Here is a 25,074-nt window from a genome sequence, read left to right as displayed (position 1 = left end):
TACAGCGATCTCACCCTCCATCCGGCTAAATTTCACCCACTCTTGCGGTACAGCGGCTCTTCCATTCTGGACCTTGTCCCACAATCCGTTTGACCTGAAGACACGTCCTGCGGTGCCCTCGCAATGCGGCCTGGTCCCTGAATGTGTGCAGGGGGACGGTATTTCTCGCTCGGCCAGCAGAGTTGCGCCCACTCTTGCGGCCTACGACATGGAGAGGCCGGGGCGTTGACTAGGCGGGGCCTCCGGCCGCAACCACTGCGCCAACGATCGCTGCTAACGAAGGGGAGCCTTGCCGGTGAGAGCCACTGATCTGAAGAACCGCTGCCTGCGGTGCCTCCCTGAACCGCTTGACGGAGGCCCCCGAGGGGCCGTGTGGTAGCGCGGACTGGGAGGGGGTGCTTGGCTCCTGCCCCCTTCCCAAGTCTTGTTGCCCTGGTGTGGCATGAGATCGCCCCCGACATAGGCGGCCGGCTCCCGGGGTCCGGCGGAACTTTTTGCCTTTTGGTGACTCTTCCATTCTGGACCTTGTCCCACAATCTGTTTGATCTGAAGACACGTCCTGCGGCCTGGTCCCTGAATGTGTGCAAGGGGACGGTATTGATTGGATCAAGATGGCGGCTTCACACAAAGCTGACTCAAGTGTTGCTGCTGATGCTATGCAGACAAAAACTGGTTTTCAGTTTGTACATTCTTCAGGATTTTTCCATCCAAGGCTGGTTGAGAGTTTGTAGAACGATGGCTTCAGGTTTTCAACATACTACTCTTCAACATTCTTCATAAATGTAATTCTGGTCCTGCCGCTACTTATTGGAGACATTAAACTATACTCTGGACCTGCCTGGTCTCGACCAAAATGGCGCCAGTATGGGAGCGACTTGCAACTCCTTATGACGTTCTAGTTACTTAGCCTTGACGTTATGGGGGATGTATGCGGTCTTTGTGCACATGGCGGGCGGGGAAGGGTACTGACTGGGAATACGGACAACCCTATTGATGTAAATTTTTCATTATTGATTATTGTATTAATAAAGCTTTGAAAGTGTGCGTATGGACGATTTTATTGTAACTGATCCTGTTATACTTTCAATTATAAAATCAACCTTCACTGATCCTGCAACCGTTTGTCACGTTTAGTTTTTTCAATTAAATGGCTCGCTTGTTACATACTCCTATACCCCTGGCTTTTGACCCTTTCCTACGCGCGGTCTGTACTACCGCCCTCGGGCAATCTATGTAATGAACCATTGCCGAAACACAAGGGAATGCATCTCAGAGAGATAAGTCAAATATGTGGTTGATAAAAACATTTATGCACGCTGATGTGCTTTGAACGATGCCCCCCCCCCCTCCTCATCATTTAGATTACCACCGCCCATTGCACAAAAGCGTACCGGGCGCTCCCCACGCAAAAAAAAACGATTTTTTTTTTTTTTTGCCCCGCGGGGCCCTTTTAAAGCCTCCACATCAAACCTAGGGGGTCAGGGAGGATCTACTATGCCCCCTTACGGTCATTTCCCCCTTCGTTTTGGCCTCCTCTTGTCTCTCGATCCTACCGAGAGACAAGATGGCGGCGGCTCCGGACTGTTTAGAATGTTGACAGACACCGGAGAGCCAATCAGCTTCGCTTCGTGAAGTTCCGTTTCGCGTCAAGTACGCGAACCGGAGCGCTACCCGGAGCGCTGTCACAGATATATATATTTTTTTGAACGGTAATTTATCAAAATCCACTGGAGCACATATATTGAGACCTAGCAAAGGCACATCGGGCTAACAGTCCCTACAATTTTGCCAAGTTTCATGCAAATCCATTCAGCCGTTCGAGCTAAAAGTGAGGCCAACCGCCCTATGGAAATTAACATGGGAAAAACGCGTTTTGGGCCCCCCCTTTTTTCTCGGCCCCCCCTTGACGAACCCCCCCCCAAATTTTCAGGGGCTGCTCAGAAACAATATGTGCCATTTTCCTGAAAATTTCAGCCAAAGAGAAAAAATCCTAACTATATATACCTACTGGCGACCGCCAGTAGGCTATATATATATATATATATATATATATATATATATATATATATATATATATATATATATATATATATATATATATATATATATATATATATATCATTCCACAAAATGTCCTGTATCAGAAGGAGCACTTGCCAGTTGGTGCCATCACCGGGATCAGGGCAGTATCCCGTTTAATTTTTTCCACAAGTAAACAAGTGAAGGCACTCCATTCAGTAGTAGTTTAGAGTTCTTTATTCAAAACTGTGTTCGCCTACGCGTTTCGAACCAAAGTTCTTGTTCACGGCAGTTTCTTACTAGATAGTAAGTTCACTCAGGATTGAGGGGCTGGCAGGCTGGAGGGGCTCTCTTCAATCATTGATAAGTTGTGTCATTCATATTTTATTTCCACCTACTACGTCGTGTTGTAAGTGGTCAGCCCACATACAGCTAACTTCCATGTGAGTAATAGCTTCCTATGCTTTCACTGTTAACACACTTACAAAATAGTTCATTTGATGCTAATGGCTGTTTTTTTAGGCAAAAAATAGTTTTGATTTTAGGCATTTTTTATATTGGTGAGGGTTCAGCAGCTCTTTCTCCGAAATGTTGGTGTTTTGCAAACTAAGGATGAAATAAAACAAGCATTGACAAAGCAAAAAGGCTGGCAGCCAACACTAGGCGTATTGACTGTGCCAGTGCTTGTTTCATTACGTCCTTTTGAAAATGAAGGAGAAGAATTGAAATACTCCAAATATTCGAAGATAGTATAACTTACTATTGTAACTCTTGTCCTTTTGGAAAGAGTATTTGATACACCTAAAAATATACATTCCTTGAATATTTTAACAATAAGATTAGAATAGCCAGGAGGATTGCCATATCGTGGCTGAACCGTCATCCGCCCAAAGTGCTGCAATGGAAACGAGATATGTCGGAATGGGTGACAGCCGAGTTGATCAGAATGCAGCAGACTAGGAAGGATGAAAAGGTAGAGGACGCTGAGCGGGCATGGAGGGTGATGCTATGGGAATTGTCCAAAGACACTACAGCTAGTGAATTGATTAAGGAAGATGGCGGGACTGCACAGGCACAGCATGGGACAGGGGATACATAGGAATTAGGGGAAACAGTCCTTTAGGATTTACCAGACAATGTATGGATGTGGATTGAACGGTAACGAGATGGGTAGTCACATTAAACAGGGAGTAGACCAGAGACGGCATGGGAGAAGTGTTTGAGTTGAGGGTGGGGGGTGTTGGGAAGGGAGTTTTATATAGACACTTACAGGTCCCGGTAATTTATTATGGTGGATAGCATGGGATAATTTGAGGGGTCTGAAATGAGATGAAAGATCATGTATACCAGTGGGGTGTTTTTAGAACATGTCTGGTCAGGAGGATAATATAAGACGTACTTAGACTATACCTGTTATTTTTATCCAGTTATAATGCTTCGATATGTGTTGACAGAACTTAGAAATTGTTTGGTAATGGCAAAGCAAAATGTCTACAAGATATATAAAAACTGGCTTGGTCGTGCGCCAACAATGAGACACACAGTCTTCATTACCCCACAAAGTATGTAAGTGCGTTTGTATTGGAGACAGTAACGTCCAGGTACGAAACTGAATTCTTTTCACTGGCTTACAAACAGTCCCACATTTTGCCGCATTCTCCTCATCTCATCAAAGGGGCTCATGTCTTGTTCAGCAACAAAACCAAACCTCCGAGAGCAGGAATGTGTTTCTGCATGGAGGGTCCGAGCAGCCGGGTTGCAACAGTTGTGCTTGTGTGTCTAACCTTGGGCCTCATGACAAGTAGGTTGATTTTAGGTGCAGGGATACACAGGCACTGCTCACACACACAGACACTGCTCGCACACAGACACTGCTCATACACACACAGACACTGTTCACACACACAGACACCGACACTGTGCGCACAGATAGGCACTGTTCACACACACAGGCAGTACATACACACACAGGCTTCTCACACACACGGGCACTGCAGGCACACATAGGCACTGTTCACACACACAGGCACTACATACACACACCGGCACTGCGCACACACACAGGCGCACTGATCACACACAGGCACTGTCCACACACAGGCACTGTCCACACACAGGCACTGTTCACACACAGGCACTGTTCACACACAGGCACTGTTTAGGCACAGACACTGCTCACAAACACAAACACTGCTCACACACAAAGGCACTTTTCACACACACAGGCACTTCTCACACACACAGACACTTCTCACACACAGGCACTGTTCACACACAGACACTGCTCGCACACAGACAGTGCTCACACACACAGACACTGCTCACACACACAATCACTGTTCACACACACAGACACTGTTCACACACACACAAGCACTGTTCACACACACAGGCACTACATACACACACAGGCTGCTCACACACACCGGCACTGCGCGCACACATAGGCACTGGTCACAGTGACTGCAGTGTGTGAGTGTGCAGGGTAAACAGTGTGAGTGTGCAGGGTGAACAGTGTGTAGTGAGTGCAGAGTGAGTGCGAGAGTTACTGTGAGTGCAGAGTGAGTGCGAGAGTGACAGTGAGTGCAGAGTGAGTGCAAGAGTGACAGTGAGTGCAGAGTGAGTGCGAGAGTGACAGTGAGTGCAGAGTGAGTGCGAGAGTGACAGTGAGTGCAGAGTGAGTGTAAAGTGACAGTGAGTGCAGAGTGACTGCAGAGACAGTGTGTTAGGTGTGCAGGGTGCACATTGTGTGAGTGTGCAGAATGAGTGTGCAGGATAAACAGTGTGTGACTATGCAGGGTGACATTGGGAGTGTGCGGGTGAGCAGTGTGTGAATGTGTAGGGGCAGTGTGTGAGTGTGCAGAAAACACCACACACACATACACCGCACACACATACCACACACACACACCACACACACATACACCACACACACATAACACACACACACAAACCACACACACCTCACTCTCTCAACACCACACACTCGTCACCACTCACCACAACACACTCACCACCACACACTCACCCCCCCCCCGGCTCACCCCCACAGACTCACCACCACACACTCATCACTACACACAAAACAACACACACAACAACACACCCCCAGCCGTCAATGAATGCTTTCACCAGGCACAAACACCAACAACCATCAATGTACGCTTTCACCAAAAACAAACACGACCATGCATCAGTGCCGCTAAACACCCACGCACACAACAAACAATGTCAGTGCAACTTTCACCAAACACACACACACACCAACAGCTGTCAGTGCACCAGCCACTCTTTCAATTGGCACAATCATCAACAGCTGTCCGTGCACCCTTTCACCAACCACATGCATTACCATCCAGCTCTGTACGCTTGACAGCCACACTCAGTAACAGCTCTTACTGCACACTACCACCAGTTATACACACCTCAAGCCACCACTACACGCTTCCACCAAACACACACACCAACAGCCATCACTGCACAATTCCTACAGGCACACACATCCACCACCCATCAATGCACACACCAATTGATAACGCATCCACCAATTAATATTGTACTTATCGCACTATGCTGCACTTTACCTTTTAAAGATAATGCGTTAAAGTGCAGCATGCCACCATTGATAACATTCCAATCCAACACACATATCTCCAACACACACCACATGCTTCCACTCCAAAACACATGCCTAAAACACATTGCCATTTACAATGCCATTGTCTCTAACTCAAACAAACCCGAGCCCTAATGCATTCCTAATGCTTGTTTAGTTTTGTCGCACTGAAAATAGCCTCTGCTTTAATTAAAGTTGATGGTAAAATAAAGTTTCACAGTTTTTTGGTAAAGCTTCCTGTTTTCTGTTCACGAATGCTTGAATATGTGAGTGATATTTGAATGCTTCACTCCTGCTTTTGAGTGAAATAATACAAATATGGCAACTATCGTAGTTGTGTGTGTCCCAACTGAGTTTGGAAGGTAACTGTTTCTGCTGTTGCCTAAATTGCTCATGCATGGCGAGTAAAGGAAATAGGGCATTATCAAATGAGGATCTCCAGTATAAAGAGCACCTGCCTGATTAGGGATATACGTGAAAATACATTTCTGGGGGGGACGGGGACAGCCTTATAACCAGGGCCACTAGAATTAGGCAATTGTGCAGTCGCAGCAATTTTCGCATAATTATAGACATAATCCACAATCTGCTGCATAATCTGAAGATTTTAACCCATAACAATTTGTTTCTAACTCAAGCGGTTCAAAAGTTAGTAAAAATGCAGTGACACGTGTTGCCCTGAAGGCCCTTTGCAAAGTTGGACTGGACCCCTTTCTGTTGCATGGTGCTATATTTGGGTACTAAACTGATATCAAAGAGGTGCAACTAATGTCCAGATATTCTTACCAAGTTTAAAAATGAGGAAATAATGAAGTAATTCTATTACAAAATGTGCCGCATTATGCTGCATAATTTGCATTTTCTTGCCGAATAATTTACTCAACCTGACGCATAATGTGGCCCTTTCCTGCTGCATAATTCCTGTGGCCTTACTTATAACCCCTTGCAAAACTGGGTGAACCTGCACATTTAGCAATGTGCACGTCTGCCACTCTAATATCACATGGAGGGGCGCTGTGTGAAATGGAATATTTACTGACTTCCTGTTTATGATGAAGCAGTTATAGTTATAATACAAGGCAAAAGATTGGCTAAGGGATTTTGCCCTCTGCAACACAAGAAGTTGAATATATGTGGAGCTACAACACCCTTCTTTGAGACCCAAAGATATCTGGGGCCACTATATACCTTTTTATTCCACGCTGCTTATGTTGATGATGTTGAAACATCAACCTCCCCTAACCAAACCCATACATCAGAGTAAGCACTCTATGCCTGTGATATATGTGCTGCCAGTACGTATGTACACGCCTCCACAATGCCGCAATCCAAGAGAAGACCCTGGACTGGACCACATCCTTCCTCTCCGGCAGAACCCAGAGCGTCTGCCTCCCCCCCTGCCGCTCCAGTGCCACCGAGATCATCTGCGGCGTACCCCAGGGCTCTTCCCTCAGCCCGACGCTGTTCCACATCTACATGGCACCCCTCGCCCACGTTGCCCGACAGCACAACCTCAACATTGTCTTCTAAGACGACAACACCCAGCTGATCCTCTCTCTCACCAAAGACCCTCACAACCCCAAAACCAACCTCCACGCAGGCATGAAGGCCGTCGCCGAATGGATGCGGAAAACCGACTGAAGCTGAATTCAGACAAGACGACGGTCCTCATCCTCGGCTCCACCCCTTCAGCCTGGGACGACTACTGTTGGCCGACAACACTAGGAACAACCCGACACCCACCAACCACGCACGCAACCTATGGGTCATCCTCGACTCCACCCTCTCCATGACTAAACAGGACAACGCCGTCTCCTCATCCTGCTTCAACACCCTCCGAATGCTCCGCAGGATCTTCAAGTGGATCCCCACCGAAACTAGAAGAACAGTCACCGAGGCCCTCGTCATCGGCAGGATGGACTACGGAAACGCCCTCTACGCAGGAACTCCGGCTAAGCTCCTGGGACGACTGCAACGCATCCAGAAAGACTTGGCCCTGCTGATCCTTGACATCCCCCGCCTCAGCCACATCACACCCCACCTGAGAGACCTGCACTGGCTCCCCGTCAACAAGAGGATCACCTTCAAGCTCCTCGTCCATGCACACAAAGCTCTCCACAACCCCGGCCCAGCATACCTCAACAGACGTCTCAGCTTTTACACCCCCACCGCCAGCTCTGCTCTGCCAGCCTTGCACTCGCCACAGTACCCCGCATCTGAAGAACGACCGCCGGTGGCAGATCCTTATCCCACCTCGCCGCCAAGACCTGGAACACCATCCCCACCAACCTACGGCACGCCCGAAACCTAATGGCCTTCAGAACAGTCCTCAAGACCTGTCTCTTCGATCAGTAGCAGCACCCCCCCCCCCAGGCCTCCCCCCCCAGCGCCTTGAGACCCTCTCGGGTATGTAGTGCGCTTTATAAGTGTCTTGATTGATTTAGTACAAAAATCTGATTGACTACAATACAATATGCAGTCTAACCACTGTGATGATCAAACTGTATCTTGCTTTTTAGGGCCTTTTGAACTCACTCTTATGGGCTTGGACTGCACTCACTGTATTTCCCTGTAACATTGTGAAATGTGTGCAGATTTATGCAGATATATTGATATGAATCCTGCATTGCTGATGCCTTGCTCGAGTATCACCTTGCTTTGAGATTGCATTGATCTACTCTCAAGAGTTGAAACTGTGTTTAGAAAGTGCATGTAACTCTCTTTTTTTTGGCTAGGAGGGTACGTTGTTTAAGTGTGGGAAAAGCAGTATTGTCAGAGGCCTGGTTTAGGCCCTTACCTGCAGCACTGCAGTGTGTGGATTGAACCTGTCTGTCTCCAAGGAGATTCTGAATAGTGGAAGAGCTTCCAGCTCCCTACTCAGCCACCTGTGCTTGAGGTAACATGCCCCCCTATTTAGGATACTATTGAATGTTCCATTTGTGCACTGATTGGTGGCTGTGTCTATTGTTTTTATTGGGCTTAGGTTTAGTGTTCTGATTGCCTGATAGGTCTAGGGTTCTGATTGGTCTCTGGATCAGTGTTTTAAGGACATAGGGCTTAGTGTTCTGATTGGTGGGTTGGGTTTGTAATTGTTCCTGGGGCTAGGATTTCTATTGCATATAGGGCTTAGGATTTTGTGCCTGACTGGCTGCTGGGACTAAGGCTGAGACTAGGGCAGGGGTTAAGGTTTCTATTGGACATATGGCTTAGGATTGTATGCTTGATTGGCTGCTGGGACTAGGACTAGGTTTAGAGTTTCTGTTGGAAGCAGGACTTAGGGTTTCAGGCCTGACTGGCTGCTGGGTCTAGGGCTGGGACTCTGGGCTTCTATTGGATGTAGGACTTAGAGTTTCAGTCTGATTGGCTCATGGGACTAGGGCTGTGATTGGATGTAAGAGGCTGGTGTCCTATTAGTTCTAGGGCTTAGGGCTAGTGTTGTGACTGGTTAGAGTTAGGGTTCCCATTGGCCAGTCGCTCATCTTCTCTATTAAAAATGACCCTTCCCCGATTCAAGCGAACCAGACTAGGGGGACAGTCCATTGCTGTCGTATTGCCCGCGCCTGGAATGCTCTCCCCTTTCATCTGCGCTCCAGTCAAACAGTAGCCCAATTTAAAAAGAATCTAAAAACCCACCTTTTCAGTAGTAGTTTCTAAACTGATCACTGCTCATCTGCCTTTGCTTCTCCCTTCGCGCCAGGATACTCCCCAGTAACAGTGCGCGCTACAAAACCATTTATACATACATACATTTATACATACAAATGGACGCCGGGACGCCTCATTGCTGGGGCAGCTGTCTGCGCTCTACCAAAACTATAGAATAGAATAGAATAGAATCACCTGATTACTAGGGCTATTTAAGCTTAGGGTTCAGGGCAACTCTGACTGGACTTCAAGGCTAAGGGCAGAGAGGACAAGGGCAACTACCTGTTTGAGCCTGTTCGAGACTGGTCAGGCCTAGGGCCAGAAATTAAGCATGAGCGAATTTTGCGGATCTCGCGTTCGCGAATTTTGCGGATTTGCGGATTCGCAATCTGCAAAATCCGCGAATTCCCGCGAATTTACGGATTTTTTTTTTTTTGTGTTCGCCCGTGTTTCTGCCAGTTCGCGAGGGTTTTGTACACTTTCGCAAATTGCGAACTTACCTGTCGGGTCGCAAGTTTCGCGAACTTGTTGTTTCTACGTGTCCAGCCTGTTTGGGACACTCTTCTTCATCACTGCCACTCTCTGTCACCACTGCCACTCTCTGACTACTCATGCCACCCTCTGGCCCACCCATGCCACCCTCTGTTTCATCACCACACCCTCTGGTTGTCCAGTGTACATTATTTTCGGCAAAGCAAAGCACACCTTCCCTGCCTCAAGTGACCTGAATTAATTTGGGGCTGATTAATGTGTCACAGAATATTTTTTTAGCTGGCACCTGCTTCCTTAGTGCGCCCTGATTAGTGATCTTTTGCACTTGCTAAGTGCTTTCATTGTTGCAAAATTAGTTACAACACCTGCCCTGCCCCAACTGACAATAATGAATTAGGGGCTGATTAATGGATTTTAACTTCCAGCCTGGCTCCTGCTTGTCTCCCTTAGCTGTAATTCAGGACCTTTGTGGCATATGTGTAACTATTCTGAGGTTCAGAGCAGGGTCACATAATAGTTTCAACTGGCAACTGAACTCTGGAGGGGCCCCTCAGGAAGCACTACAGGAAATGGCTACTAATGATGAGCCTGAACTTTTGAACCTGGTAAGTAGTTACTTTCAGTTTTGCTAAGATCGTATTTCTGCAATTTTGCACTTATTCGCGAGGCGCGAACTCACGCAAACTCACGCGAACAGTGCGAGCAGTGCGAGCAAAATCCGCTGCTCGCGGATTTGCGGATTTTGCGGGAGATTCGCAAATCTCGCGGATTGCGGATTTCCCGAAAATCCGCAAAATCCGCGAGTGGAACGGATTTTCCGCCCATGCCTACCAGAAATGCAGCCCAAATTTACATGAACTAGCACCAACAATACTTTACTTTTAAATCCTTCTTAGTAGACAGATACATCAGCACGTCCTTTCAGAACTCCTCAAAAACAAAACATAACACACACCACTACAACGAAATCTCTCACACACACTTCAAAAAATTTCTGTCATAAACTACAAACATAACCCACTCCCACCTTCCTGACTCCACAAATGATTCACACCATGAACAAATGCCAATGCCAAGCTTTCTCTCTTCCCCCACAACTAACACACACACAGCAACTCTTTTAACAGACTTTCAGCCATTGGACAATTTAGAGCCTTACAACGTGACCAGGATGCTGCATCACCACCCCTAACTCATACACCTTCCACCCTAAACAGACGCAAACAAAATAAGCAACATGCCACCCCCCTCACAACTTCGCTTCTCCGTGTCTACCTGCACACCAAGGGTACACTACAAAAACAACACAGCTCACCAACTCACTCTCAACTACCATTTCCACCACCCACTCAAGCAGACCCATCAAAATGCCTTCTTAGCCCGCTGGCTGAGGAACACTATACAGAGCAGCTACACTATAGTTCTTCTTAAACAGCTAATACCAGCACTAAGGACACGCCTGTAACAAGCCCACGAAATACTACTCACTCTTCTACAAAACAAAGCCACACTATCACCAGCAAATTTTCTAAACTTCCTACTAATAAATGGTTGATCGCTCTCTAAAAACAGGCCTCCCATCTACTTCCTTCTCACCGACATACTCTTCATAACTGAATCATGGTTGGGAGATGATATGGATCCAGTCTTGCATGAAGCCATTCCTCTAGGCTATCACCCAAAACCGTATAGGCACAAGAGGTGCTGGCCTAGGTGTTGTGTTCAGGCAAACATTACATATCAATAAAACTGATGACATCTCCATGCAAGTTTATAAGGCCCTCTTCACCAAATTCCACCCTACACCATCTTCATTGGTGACTTTCTGCACCTTTAATGAACTCCAACTGGCAATGCAACAATCCCAGACACACTTCTAGACACAGTTTCAAACCTTACCAGACTACACTCCAACCTATGCATTATGGGTGACCTCAACATTTTGTTTGACAAACCAAATGTGCCCCATCCAAAAACAATAATTACTGGCCTAGACACACTGATCCTGCATTAGAGCATCAAAAAACCCAGACACATTGCTGGATACATCTTAGATGAAATTATTGCAAATACAGAACTAGTAACCTTTCAAACAGTGACTCCCCTCACATAGTGCGATCACCATTTGCTTGCTTTCCAACATAAAACAACACTAAGCGATACACCTACATCCAGTACAGATCTCGACACAATAAATTCAGTAAAAAAAACTATATGAGTGGCTACAAGATGCTTTTATTTCCTAATACCACTGAAAACAACACAATAGAACAAAAGAAAACAGGCCCTTTGGAGAAATACAGAGCTAAAAGAGATACAACAGCAAATTAGAAGGACAGCATCGTGCTTGGCTCAAAACAAACACCAATCAAGACAAACTTCGCTTACAAAAACATAACAGATTATACAGCAAATTTTACACAATTAATTTATGGTCCTGGTCAAAGTAAGCAGGCCGGCCGGCAGCCTTTCTGACCCCTGTTCATCTCAAACCTTCATGAAAACTTCTCTAACAACCTCTGCTGCCACGTCAGTAAGAAGAATCATAAACAGTTCCTTAACTACTGGAATATTTCCAGAAGAACTGAAAAAGTCATATATACACCCACTACTGAAGAAAACAAACCTGGACCCGCTGAACCCCGACAACGATATACCGATTACAAATGGACCTTTCCTGGGTAAACTGATAGAAAGAGTCACATTTGCCCAGATGTCACAATTCATGGAAGATAATGTCATACTTTCAGACTTCCAAACAGGATTCCATTCCGGAGGAGATTCAGAATCTGCCCTTGTTGGCATATGGGATGACCTTAAGAACACAATTGACCGGAACGGGGTTGCTGCACTACTTCTCTTGGACCTCTCAGCTGCCTTTGACATGGTTGACCATGACACTCTGGTACAAAGACTCTACGAAGCCGGCATAGAAGAGGCTGCTCTCGACTGGATCACATCCTACCTTCACAACAGAACTAATGCCATCCATTCTTTTCCAAAGTGCACTTAACAAATGCAGGGGTCCCTCAAGGTGCTTTTCAACATCTACATGAATTAATTACCGGCACTGACCAATCAATTTCTCCTCACGTACTATAACTATGCAGGATAACACACAAATACTCCTTTAACTGGAATGCCCCAAAGACATTGGAAACTCAGCAATTTTCAGTTGTCTCAGAGCCATGGATCAGTGGATGACGTGGAGCCATCTCAAATTGAATGCTTCCAAAATGGAAATACTCATGTCTAGCGTTTGGAAAAATTATGACCATCTCACGGCATGGCCCGATGATCTGGGAACATACCTAAAGTATCAAAGGAAGTAAAAAACCTCAGATTGACCTTGGACTCAAAGCTATCAGTGAATGCCCAAGTAGACAAACTAGCAAGATCAAGCTTTATTACTATAAAAACGCACTGACGCATCTTTCCCCACCTGGGATTCGGGGATTCCCACACAAGATCAAGGCTACCATCTCTCTTTGTCTGTCTAAACCTGATAACTTCAAAACAAGAAGGGAATGGCCCCACTCACCAAGAGACAGGGTACCAAATACAGTCAATGTAAAAGGAAGGGTTTCTCTTGGGTAATAAATCACCAAAGGTCAAACTGCACTACATCCAGGAGATTTCACCTTTGGGAAGGCAGCTGCATTCAGAGGATCATCATATCCTACCAGTGCTGAGGCTAAAGAATTTTAACCTCTAATGATTCAGTATTTGGCCCATCATTCAGCATCAAAATTTATGAATATATATAATTTTGACTATGACAAAAAATTGAATATCTTACCCCCGCCCCCCCCAATGGGATGGTTTTATCACAAGGCATGCCATATCAACACAATAGAAGGCATATATGAGATTGGGCGAAAAGTACGAGAGACAATAATATAAAAGTCCTGAAGAAGGTGGCTTAGGAAAAGATAAAGTCCACCGAAACGCGTCAACGCCCCCCCTTTGTATTGTTAAATTAGAGGAACATTTGAGCCTAATCATATTAGAAATGATAGACTTCAACATCATTGATTCAGTCAAATAACTCAGTTATGATGATTCTTTGTGTTTCACTTGTTTTCTGTTACTCGTATATATTGATATAATTTTCTTCTTTTTGTTACATGTATACATTTGTTGTTATACATTTTTAACTGTCGTTTATCGGTTTTTATGAACTGTGGTTTTAATAAATGACATTTTTTGTGATATCCTCAAAAAGTTTTTTTGTGTTTTAGATACTCAAGGGGGCGCACCAAAATGAGAGTCCAAATAGAATAAGTAGAGAAATGTTCTTTATTTATCTTTGTTCAAAAAAAAGGCGCACATCAATAAAATATGTAGTGAGATCAGCCAACGCGTTTCACTCCCTACCAAGGAGTTTCTTCAGGGCTGAAAAAACAGATAAAAGACAAAATATTCCCATCAATTTCCTGCATAGCCAAGCGTGTACATATTATCCCATTTGACATTACCTCAATGGACATTCCTTGTAGGATACGTATTTCCCTGGGGACCAGGGAAAACAAAGAAAAGACACAGTAGCCTATTGCAAAGGAAAGACTGATCAACGAATATTTGTTAACTTTAAAATTTTAAAAAACATCCTTTTCTAAGCGGTTACCACCACGGAAGGGGGAAGGTTTACGTGGAAGACCAGCAAGAAAGGTTCAAAGCATCCTAAATACAATGTATGTCTCTCAGTTGAGATTCTACTCTAATATTGAGCATCCCCTACATAGAGAGGTGAGTATATCGCTATTAGTAGAAGAAAGCATATATCTCGCTTTATCTTAACACATTTACATCTATCATCACTATTTCACAGTCATGAATGAGTAACACGTACATAATTTTATCATAAGTTGGAGAGAACACACCAAAAATACACAGATACAGTCTGCAAGTTTTTGTCCTGTTGTATCATGTGCTATAAGAACTTAGTAGTATGTGTATATATGCATGGCACATATCAACATCATATTCACTCTCTTTCCGATATTTTCATCAAAAAACAAGCCTACCCATATTCAAGATAGACCGTCCTCCTTTCCATCTACTAGGTTATGTTTCATTATCAAATTGGGTTATGTTTCATTATCAAAGGGGCATGGAGAGGAGAAAGTAATAATAGTATTGGACACAAATTATTTAACAGTGAAGAGTGTGCTAACAAGGCTATGGTTCTTACCGCTGCAAATATTTTCGGTAAGTTGTCTTTTGTAAGATCCCTCTGTGATCGCACTGGTATTTTTTCGGTCGTTTCTTTATTCCAGCCTATTTCTAATCAGTAAAAGAAACATTGTTTTACATCAAATCTATATTCTGTTATGTTACGCCTGCGGTGTCTTATATATCTTCCTGTTATGCATACCTTTAAAAAACCTTTGGAGTATCTCTCTTCCCTTATCTTTTCTTCTTATCAAGGACTTTGTAGGTCTTGTCCTGAAAAAGTAGTTCTGGTATTTCAAAAAGCTAACCGTCCCTGGTTGTATTTGTTCTAGGTGGGTACAGTGCTAGACGGAAGGAAAAAAATGTAAATCTGTTCAGAATTCGACACCAAATCCCTCATGTACTCCTACATCAACAGACTGCTGTATGTTTACATTTTATGTTGTAAGGTCTCCCCTACCCAATATTCCAGAGTCTTGGTAGTGCAACTTCACAAGAGGAAAAACTGTTTTTGCAGTAAAGTCAGAAGCGAGTTGTATCTACATGCTTCTCAAACCCCTAGTGCTATATCTTTTTCTCACTGCAGATTATTAGCCCGACCTGATGTCACATATGGTCATTACCAAGGACATCTTGCCCAATAACAGAATATCCCAGAACGGTAATACGTCTCAACCCATGCTCCTAAACAGGATCCATGCTGTACATGCTGTACAGGCTAAAGAACCGTTACTATTCTAAACAGCATAACATAGATACAACTCGCTTCTGACTTTACTGCAAAAACAGTTTTTCCTCTTGTGAAGTTGCACTAATAGTAGTCTTATGTTGCGGTCTTCATGTAATATACATCTTCTTATATACCCAATGCATTTCGGGTCACCAAACGTGGACCCTTCATCAGGGGTCTGTAACAAGGTTAAACAGGACCAAATCAGATACTCCACAATGAATACAATAAATATAAATCGTCACTGTTCATGCGAATAATGAAAAAGGACATGCATACCAGAGATTCAAAAAAGAACTCCAAAAGTGTGGGAAATTGTCAATCATAAGTGCCTGATGTAAAAAAAGTGCCTCACAGGGTGAACGTGAAACTGTTGCTGTGTGATTTTTCATTTTAGAAAAATAAGTGAAATTGAAGCTCTTTTCATAATGTTTGTTTGCTGATAATATACACATGTTTTAATGTGCCTTCCTCATGAGAAAGCCGAGCGCAGGATGTTCTCTTGTATGTAACAATTTTAAGGTCTGCTCGAGTCTTTTGCATGAGCCATTAAATAATTTGAGCGTTTTATTGTATTAATTTGTTATGAAATTCATAGTAATCTAGCGTTTTTGTTAATCTTTTCTTTGTCTGGCGAAAGTGATAACGGGTAACACAAAGAATAAGCCACATATTGAACATAGTTCTTCCAAAGCAGTAACACGCAAATAATTCACATATATTTTATAGTTCAATGGATCGAACCCACTTTTTACATTTGCTTTCAGTTTTTAAAGCAGAAAATTCCTCTCACTTTGCTATATGCTATTGAAACTATCCCAGTACAGGACTTTCCTAGATAAAAGGGAAGCCCAGATTTTACGTAATTTATGTAATTTTAATACTTCGGTCCCAATAGCTGCTATTAGACTGGGATTTGGTCTAATAGGTACAGTTACTCACAGCCTAGCCAGAATATTATGTTGGGGACAACTTGGAAACCACCTGAGAATTCTGTTTTCAAATGAAATTTCTGTTACATCCTATAATGCCCATCAATTAATTATATTTCCATCAAAACAATTGGATTTTTGAGAATCAAGTTAAAAGTATGAATGTATGAAGGATGATTGCAGCTAGTATATTACATAAATCAAAATTCTTTTTAGATTTTCATGATCACACCTTTTTATATTAGATATATTACCATAAATAATACATAAATGATTTTGTATCTTCCTAATATTAGTGTCGCTACTCTTATTTGACATGTTCTAAGTTTTTGAAAGATTTGAAGTTGCCCTAGATTATTTACAGTATATCATGTTGGGGATACCAGCTAAAGAATAGTGAGTTATATACATTAAGGGGCTTCATATGTCAGGGAATGTTTGAAGAATCCACTGATAAATATTCCTTCTCCTGTGACTTCTCCTTAGCACTGAATTACTTTTGCATAAAGTAGGAGTCAGTGACTACTCTCCCACTTTTAGAATTTAAATCCTTAAAAAAACACAAGTTGTATGGTTAGTTTTCAGAGAGATGTTAAGTATTGCAGATCAAAAGAAATGCTGATTATAGTAGCCATGTCAAATACACCGAGAGTTCCCCAGAAATACCTATCTTCGAATTCAGAACATGGTATTCGACGTTGGCTTTTATTATGCCTTATGAACCTTTTGTCATTAAATGATCTAATAGCTAATTGGTACCCCGCCACGAGAATTGGAAAAAAATGTAACTTTTGTAATCTGAGCATTTAGAATTTCAATCGTATAGGTTTGTTTTCCCAGTTTAAACTGAGTTTTGTCATTGATGGCTTCGACCAATGTTTTTGCAAAATAACATCCGAAAAGGTATCATCAGCTCATGAATTTCTGCTTTTTCCAAAAGATGAAATAGTGTGTATAAAAAGATTACATTTTTTAAAGAGTTTATGAATATATTTTAGTCTTGATTACCCTTTATTTATGCTGGTATGTATTCTTTTTTGCTGCTTTTAACTGCTGTTGCTAAGGGAAAATGAAACATTAATTATAAATGTGTTAATCTGTTCCTTGGATCTCCGTCTGGTTTACAATTTTCTGCTTCTACAGGATGCACTTTATTTGAAAATTGGACCTCTTATGAAGCTGATATTGCATACTATTCTAATGTTTACACATGTTTCCGCTGCTATTTAAATGCTCTTTGCACAAAATTGGGTTATATCTTGCTGTCATTAATTTCTGCCAGGGAAAAAGCAGTTGTTAGTCACAAATGTGTCAGTTATCTTCTTAGAACCCGATTCTGTTTATAACTCTTTGCTGCTACATGTTGCACTTTATTCAATTTGAATTTCTATGAATCTGATATTGTATAGTATCCCATTATTTACAAATTGCATATGTATTTAAATCTGTCTTATTCGTTGCAGTAAAGGACTTAATTACAGTATTGTAATTTGTCCTTTGTCGATTGATGATTACTCTTATCTTCCTGTGCTCATTCGGTGCTATTGAATGTTTCCATTTGCTTGTTGATCTTCTATCTTGCTGTATTATGGAGATCTGAGAACTGACTATAAAGGGGCATGATTCTTTGACGATGGGCTAATTTGAATTTAACACTGCCGTTGTTATATAGTTATAAATTCTGTGCTTCCGTGAACTTTGATACGATTTCATTGGAATTTAATTTGTTTAATATTTTACTCTACTTATGAAGGCGATGAACTGAGTTCGTATTTTAATGTGCTTTTACATAATAATTATGTATATATTTTATGTGGACCCCATTGGAGATCCAAATTCTTAATAAATATTTAATTGAATTGTTCATATTTTGATTATTAATATGCAGCAGCGTAAGTATTCCTAAATATTTCTTATTTCACAATACATTATTTGAATAGTGATTGGTGCTTTTACGTATATCTTTGTTAGTCCAGCCCTATTGTGTCAATTCACACTATGTTGAACTTATGTGTATCGATTTGTGTATAGATTAAGACCTGAAATAGGTGCCATGATACCACAACATTTGATTTTTTGGCAGAGCAAATCCATAGATGAGAATCTTCGGTTTGCAAAACATTGTAAAGAAAAAGTGGATTCCAAACACAAGAGACTAAAAGAAACATTTATGCTGTTGCAGATGAGAGCAGCAAAGAAAGGTTATATAGAAGTTGGTACTGATTGTGCTGTTGTTGTACAGGGAAATGATCACGCGAATACAGGTATGTGGGGAGTGGCAGGTGGACAACAACAAAATGTCTAAAAGGTAGAAAAACATAAATTTCAATATGCCACAAGCTTCTATGCCAGATCTGAATGGTCAGGTTCAAAAGTACAACGTGAATATTAAGATTACATACTAATGACCCAACTGATTCAAACCCAAATATTACTTAGCAAAATTTGATACAGATTGATGACAGTGATTCTGATTTATCACAATGACGGTGCCTGAGAGGGGAGGAGGAATGCGTGCTTGGCGCATCCTTAGAGGTAGACCAGAGTGGTCTTTATGTGGATGGCAAGGTAAACGGAACACCTGTTTTGTCCTTGTTGACACTGGTTCTACCAGTTCCACTGTGAGAACAGCAGAGATCCCAAGCTACCCCTCTCGGGAGAAAGAATCCAAGTTGTAGGAGTTTCAAATTGATTAATTTCAAACCCTGTAACCGAGCCTGTTAAGATACAAATTGGGTCTTTTGAGGATATGCACATATTCGTGATATGTGATTCAAGTCCAGTGAACCTATTGGGATGAGATCTGTTGTGCAAACTGAATTGTTCCATCTTTTGTACCCGAATGGGAATTGAATTCCATACCCATGATGAAAATACTGTATTCAAAATGACAAAACAAAGACTGAAGCTGAAGGTTTATTTCCCCTATTAACTAGTGAGGATTTATCTTTAGAGTTAAAAGATACTGTGTTACCTGAGGTGTGGGATTTTACGGGAAAGGACATTGGATTGATAAAAGGGGTGGCTCCAATCCGAATCACTTTGAAGCCAAATGCAGAATTCCCTCAAATCACACCATATAATCTGAGCCCAGAGACGATTGCAGGTATAACACCTTTGATTGAGTCATTGATTGAACAAGGAATTTTGAGAGAAATTATGGGAAGCTCATGTAATTCACCTATTATGGGAATTCAGAAGCCAAATGGGAAGTATCGAATTGTGCAGGATTTGCGCAAGGTTAATCAAATTGTGATTCCATCTCGCTAATTGTGCCAAATCCACCCGTGATACTATATCAGATCCCATATGAAGGTGAAAGTTTTTCAGTTATTGACATGTGCCAAGCATTTCTTTCATTCCCTTACACCCTGATAGCCAATTTTTATTTGCATTCTGGTTTAGAAACCATGTTTTGGCATGATGCAGAGTTTCACAAAGTTATAAGGAAAGTCCTTCTATCTTTATTCAGATATTGAAAAAGAACTTAGAGTCATTGGTAATGCCAAATCACTCTGTCCTGGTTCAGTATATTGACAACTTGTTGGTGGCATCAGGCATTGGAGGCTTGCATATGTGACACCATTCCATTACTGAATCATCTGACAGTGAGCGGACATAAGGTGTCACATGCGAAGTTTTAATTCTGCAGGAGAAAAGTCCTTTATTTGGGACATCACATTGAAAACGGAGACAGAAAATTTTCGCAGGATTGGATTACTGCTATTTTGCAGGTGAATCCTCCTAGCACACAGAAGGAAGTTAGCATGTTCCTGGGAATGGTTGGCTATTGTCGACAATGGATTCCCAATTTTTCATTGACAGCCAAATCAATTCAAAGACTTTCACATAAAAGATGTGTCATATCCAGTTCCATGGAACGATGAATGCATGCACACTTTTAAATTGCGAGAGAGTCTGTGTCGAGCTCCATGATTGGGAATGACCGACTTCAACAAAACTTTCTCTCTGTTCTGCAGTGAGCGTGAAGGCTGCGCATTGTCAGTTCTAACGCAGATGTATGGAACTGCGCGCAGACCTGTTGCATAACTTTCAGCTTTGTTAGATCCTGTAGCTGCAGCATTACCTGGATGTCTAAAAGCCGTTGTTGCCACATGTGGGAGTTTGGAACAGTGTGAGAGCATTGTGATGGGTCATCCGTTGAAAGTGCTTGTGCCACATTCTGTCGAGATTTTGCTTCCTCATACTCAAATGCAACATGTTACTAGTAGCCAGTCAACAAAGTATGAGCAAGTTATTTCGGGTGTTAAAAATGTGCCATTGGTGCGATGTATGAGTTTAAATCCAACTACATTGATGCCTTTGCCAGGAAATTAAGTTGTAATTGATGATGCAGATCATGATTGCTTGGATGTGACTGAGTTGTGTATGAGGCCTCAACCAGACATTCTGTATGTTTCACTACCTGAATCAGATCATGTGTTGTTTGTGGATGGGTCATGTTTGAGAGATGCAGGAGGAAATTTGAGAGCTACATATGCCATCAATACTGTTGTGGGAGTGGTGGAAGCTTCCTGGTTGCAAGGAGCGTATTCTGCTAGGGTTGCTGAGTTGATTGCTTTAACACGGGCATGCAGCATCACTGAACAGTTGAGAGTTACCATTTTTACTGACAGTCAATATGGCTTTGGAGTTGTCCATGATTTTGGGCAGTTGTGGTCTCAGTGTAGGTTCATGACCTCTCTGTGTTCACCTATTTAAAATGGATAGAGTGAAAAATCTACTGCTGTCAATACAACTGCCCACCCATATAGCGGTGGTTAAGTGCCCAGTCCACCAACAAGTAAATGATGACATAACAGTCGGTAACCGTTATACGGACAAGACCGCGCACTATTGAGCCCTAAATTCTTACATTTTTAACAGGGACCTCTTAAAAGAGAAAACTGATGTCAAGAATGTAGGCTGATGTTGTCAGCTGTGGAAACATGGGAAGAAACAAAAGCCTTGCAGGATGAAGTGCCAGAAACTTAAAGACAAGGGTGAATCAAGGCAGGTGGCACACAAAGGCAGGAAGATGAGGTGTGTGCTATACACAGATGAAAAACCAGTACTACCTGATATTTTATTGGCACCTATTTCAAGAAACTATCATGGACCTGCACATGTTAGAAGGAATGCTATGATGCATCTTTTTTTGACAAACTTGGTTTAATCCTCAATTTAGAGCAGTTGAAGAAGTGCTTTGTCAATGATTTGTGGTGTGTCAACAGCAAAACGTGGGAAAGAACACACTCGTCAAAATGTGTCATATGGGGAGATCTGAAGAACCCTTTATTAGGATGCAACTTGATTTCATCGAGAATCCCCCTAACAGTGGTTTGAAATATGTTCTAGAGATTGTCTGCTTGTTCTCTCGTTGGGTGGAAGCCTACCCAACCAGGTATAATGATAGCTTAACTGTAGCTAATTTATTACTTAGAGAGCTTATACCGAGTTTTGGATTCCCACTTCTTTTGAATCGGATAGAGGAACTCATTTTAATAATGAGGCTTTGAGAATGCTCTGTGCAGCATTTCAGATTGAGCAGAAGTTGCATTCTGCATATCGACCAGAAGCATCCAGAGTGGTAGAACACGCTAATGGGACGCTGAAATCCAGATTTGCGAAAGAGTGTCCATCCATGTCTCTGAATTGGCCTGATGCTTTGCCCTTGATGTTAATGAGTTTCAGAAGTACCCCAGACAGAAGAACCGGACTGTCCCGACACATAGTTAGTAATTATTACTGATGATTTGGTACTCAATTACTGTAAAGGATTGGCTGTTGTGGTATGCTCTGTGCCTCATGTGGTTGGTAGTCACGGCCGGCACAGGCAACAGCAGTGAGGCGGGGTCAGGGCGGGGGGGGGGCCCCAAGTGGATAGATGACAGGATAGGGAAGGTAGAATAAAACAATAAATAAAACCACTTACCTTGCGCTCGCGATGCAGTCTTTTTTTAGTTTTACTTTTCCTATCCCGTCGTCTGTCCACCTCGCCCCCCACCTGCCCAGCCCTAACCCCACCCACCCTACCGCTGTTACCTTTGCTGGACGCGCCTGCAGGTTGGGGAAGCTGCTACTTCACTAAGGGTGGACGGGGCTCACAAAGTTGCACTCGCAGAATTTCGTGGAGTTGTCTAAAAATTCTTTGGAATTCTGCGTAGTTCCATAAACGGGTGGAGTATCTTATAAACAAAACACTATTTGTGGATGCTGCCTAGTCTGTGCCAATGTCTGCTGAAAGCGCCAATTTTCATATTTTCCTCTGGCAGACTTTTAGCTTAACAAGGTTTAGCTTAACAAGGTTTTCTTCACATAACAATGCAGCACATGTTCTGAAAGCTCTATAAAAAACAATCATGCTGTGCGCAACTGCTATGGAAGCAAGAGAGCAGCCGGCTGCACAGAGCGCCTTGAAGTTGATTATTGGGTTGCAGCTCAGTGCGTGGCACAGGCGGGTGTTCCATGCGACAGATGGAAGGCCTGGGGCAGCAAGAGTCAGACATTCTGATACTTGGAATTCATTGCAAAGCTTACTATTTTTCGTGGTACATACAGGATGCCAACCAAGTGTCAATCATGTGACTCGTGAAAAGTGAATGGGTCAACAGTAGACATTTGCTAGAGGTCAAGGAGCTGGCAGCTTCCCTCTCGTTTTTCAGTCTTTTGAAAGGATGAGGCAGCCGGGGGTTGCAGGGGCCTTGGGGCATGTGGCAGTATGATATTGTTTTAAAACACATTACTGTGAGGAAAGTGAAACCCAGGGGCTTGGGAAGGGACGGCTGCACAGGTTCAGGGGGCAGAGGTGCCCTGAACATGCAGGCAGCCACAACCGCAAGAAAAAGTCAGACTGGCTGAGGATGGTGCATCTTACCTGTTCATCAGCCGTGTACTCCGCTGGTCACCGAGGTCAATGGGCTCAGGGTGTGGGCACGCTACACGGCTACGCTTCCTATCTTCTCGGACACCAAAAACAAACAGCTCCACCCTTTCCCAGGAAAAGTTTAAGTCCTTTCTTGATTGGCTCACCTGGCCCAACCAACACTCTATTCAATGGCTGCTGACCTTCAGCCAATCGCAGAGCAGAGTGATATTAAAAGTGATTAAGACAGCAAAGACGGACAGTCTAGTATATCAGCGGCTTTCTGTAGAAATGAAAAGGTGTTCTTTTAAACACAAAATTATTGGTGCTGGTAAACTCTGGTCTGCCACGCGGTGGGGCTGAGTGTTTGCTTAACTACCTGCTCCAAGCGGAGGGCGGAATGGCAAAACTCTGGGAACTTCGCTGGTGGAGCAGAGTTTACCGCCCACCCTTACACTTCACCTCAACAAGAGCAGCACCACAATCTTAGTCCTCGTGACTGGGTCCTGGTGAAGAAACACATACTCTAATCGTTTTTGGAGCCTCATTGGTGTGGGCCATATTAGGTGATCCTCGTTACCACAACTGCTGGCAAATGTGGTGGTCTGCCTTATAGGGTACATGCTGCCCATACCCACCAAATCCTATGTCCCCTTGAAAATGTGGTACCTGTAATGGATGTACCAGTGGTCTCAGTGAGACATCCAATTCAGGTCAGTCTGATTGTATAGGGGTGCCATCTACAGCGTCTCGAAGCACTGGTTCAAATAAGGGTCGGAGAGAGTCAGTCCCTGTTGATACTGAGAGTCATGGAGAGAGGGGCCTGACTAGGCAAGATACTGACCCAGTTGGTGCGAACAGTGCAACCAAAACGTGAGTAATAAGTGGAGAACACTGGCCCAAAAGAACCAACAGATTTAGGCAAATTTTGACAGAAGGCAGAGTACCCCCAACTGTTATTGAAGTCTTGTGTCAATCAGAACAGAGTGACACTGATGATGATGGATCAACTGTAAGTAGGTCAAAGAGAGCCAAGGTACCAAATCGAAGATATGCTGCACCTGAATGGACTTATCTAATGGCAGCTAACAACTGGGAGAAAGCATATCAAGCTTTTTGCTTCAAAGATTCAAGCTCAGTAAAAACCACCATGAGGAACTGTCATAACAAAGGGACATTATCAAAGCAGAAATAAATGGAAAGGTCTACAAAAATCTGAAGAGACGAAAATACACTGATATATGCGATAAAATTTGAATCTGTGAACTGCAACAGTGTTTGGAAATAAAATGAAGGATTCATTAAAAGAGCTCAATAATGAACTTTGCTGCTAAAATAACGCAAAATTAAGCATTCTCTACCAAATTTTCGAGAAATCATGAGATCAGTTTCTGGATAAGTGGGAAATCCAACCCTGGTATCTTAAAAACGTGAACACATATGTGCTTGCTTGCTAGCTGCTTTATCTATAGTTATCGTTATCCTACTTATTATCTTAAATCTTCCTCATCATATCTATATAAAGCATGATGTTAACCCTAATTCTGTTTCTCAACCGGTAGAAGAGAGAAATGATAGAATTGTATCTAACTTATTAACT

The sequence above is a fragment of the Lissotriton vulgaris genome, chromosome 3_1, assembly GCF_964263255.1.
Source record: "Lissotriton vulgaris chromosome 3_1, aLisVul1.2, whole genome shotgun sequence".
Taxonomy (NCBI): Eukaryota; Metazoa; Chordata; class Amphibia; order Caudata; family Salamandridae; genus Lissotriton; species Lissotriton vulgaris.
The sequence above is the reverse complement of the archived record's forward strand: the minus strand, read 5'-3'. Positions refer to the sequence as shown.